This window comes from Myotis myotis, unplaced genomic scaffold (assembly GCF_014108235.1).
Source record: "Myotis myotis isolate mMyoMyo1 unplaced genomic scaffold, mMyoMyo1.p scaffold_m19_p_1, whole genome shotgun sequence".
NCBI lineage: Eukaryota > Metazoa > Chordata > Mammalia > Chiroptera > Vespertilionidae > Myotis > Myotis myotis.
Genome location: NW_023416313.1, coordinates 167,909,144 through 167,911,325, shown reverse-complemented (window position 1 = coordinate 167,911,325; position 2,182 = coordinate 167,909,144).

Here is a 2,182-nt window from a genome sequence, read left to right as displayed (position 1 = left end):
CATAATTACCCTGGGACCATAGCCATTGATGGCTGGTGCCTGAATACGAAAGCTCAGCTCCTTTGCCTCAAGACTAGAAAAACCCTGAGGTGTAATCTATGCTCCAGGGCTCCCCCACAGCATCAGGCCAAAGCCAAGACTTCACAGGATTACACTCATGCTTAGCTCCCATCCCTCTTCCCTAACCTACTTTCCCTAGACCAGTGGTCGGCAAACTGCGGCTCGCGAGCCACATGCAGCTCTTTGGCCCCTTGAGTGTGGCCACGAAGTTTCAATCGCCACGAAGTTTCAATCGCACTGTATGTGTGCGCCTGCACGTGGTATTTTGTGGAAGAGCCACACTCAAGGGGCCGCAGTTTCTGACCACTGCCCTATACCCTTTTTAAGGGTGTCAATGAGGCAATTAGGATCTGGATTTGATAGTCTGGTTTTAGCATAAAAAAAGTTGGGGGGGGGGAGTCTTATGTTCCATGATTTAAATGTTTAAAGTATAATACATCCTTGTCTTCATCCTGAGTGTGTGTTCTTGATGAACAATAAAAACCATCAACAAAACCAGACCCAGAGAGTCTGTCTGCCCTGTCACTTAGAACACACCTCTCCTGACTAGGACGATAGGAATAGGAAACAAGAGGGCAGCAAACAGTAAGAACTGACCAAACAGCATTTCACAATCAATTCTATTTTATTTACAAGTGATTTTCATCTAATTTTATTTTTCACAATGTTGGGCTTTTTTTACTGAGCATCTTAGTAGCTTTTTGGAACTAAAACCAAGAAAGTTGATTCATTCCCTGATGTTGTGCAACAGACAGTCCCTATTTTTTGCTAAAATGCAAAAATAGATATGTGTCTAACAGGCTCCAATTCCTCTCTCATTGCATCTGGAATCTCAAAAAACAAATCTCAGGATTCATTCTAAAGAATGGAAGTTACACAAGATTACACACTTTGGCAGGCAGTCTCACAAATTTGTTTCTGAATTTCTTTAAAGCTCTTAGGTGTGGTAAATGGGAGTATAGATGGTGAAAATAACATAGGCCTTGAAGTGAGACAACTCGGACTGAATTCTTGTTCTTCTCCTCTTTTTATGGCCTTCAGCAAGCTGTTTAACCTTCCCGACCTTGTTTCATTTCTTCAATAAGACTGTTGTAAAGAAAAGAAATGAGATAATATGTATTTGGTGGAGCAACTGTTTGAGAGGTTGATCTGTATCTTGCTCTGGCTGCTATAGGTATTTCTGTCTTCCCATCCAAGGAAAGTAGCCAACATTACCTCAGGGAGTATTTAGTAGCTTTAATGTTGCAGGGCCAAAATTAAAAGTTGCCTGACACTAAAAACACAACCTTTGGTCTAGTTTTGGAGGTGATACAGCTGGATTGTCCCAAGTGGCAGTAGACACCAAAGGTTAGGAGTAGCAAAAGTCAACCAATACCAAAGAGAAGACTATTTGGAGAATATTTCCTCATGTTTTGAGAAATGTATTTATGGGTTTCAAGAATCAGGGACATGTGTTCTACTCCCACACAGTAGTTGGCTCAGGGCCTCTGATGATGATGGCAAACTCATCACTGTGTTGCATCTCAGGGGCAAGATGGGCAGCCACTAGACTTGAAGGTCCCTAACCTACATCCCTGGCCCAAGCTTTGGTCAGAAATAGTGCAATCACCTGCCCGCAAGAACAGTACCACCTGCAGACATGGGCCAGACAAGCTCCCACCCTGGGTTCCATACTTTAGAGCAGCAGTTCTCAACCTGTGAAAATATATCCTGCATATCAGATATTTACATTATGATTCAAAACAGTAGCAAAATTACAGTTATGAAATAGCAACGAAAATAATTTTATGGTTGGGGGTCACCACAACATGAGGAACTGTATTAAAGGGTCGCGGCTTTAGGAAGATTGAGAACCACTGCTTTAGAGTCTTCTATCTATTAAAAAATCCGGTTCCGCCCTGCTGGCGTGGCCCAGAGGTTGAGTGTCAACCTATGAACCAAGAGGTCCCAGTTCTATACCCGGTCAGGGCACTTGCCCAGGGTTGCCCAGGTTGCAGGCTCGCAGGGGTGTGCAGGAGGCAGATGACCAATGATTCTCTCTCATCATTGATGTTTCTATCTCTCCCTCCCTCTCCTTTCCTCTCTGAAGTCAATAAAAATATTTTTTTTTAAAAAAGCCAAT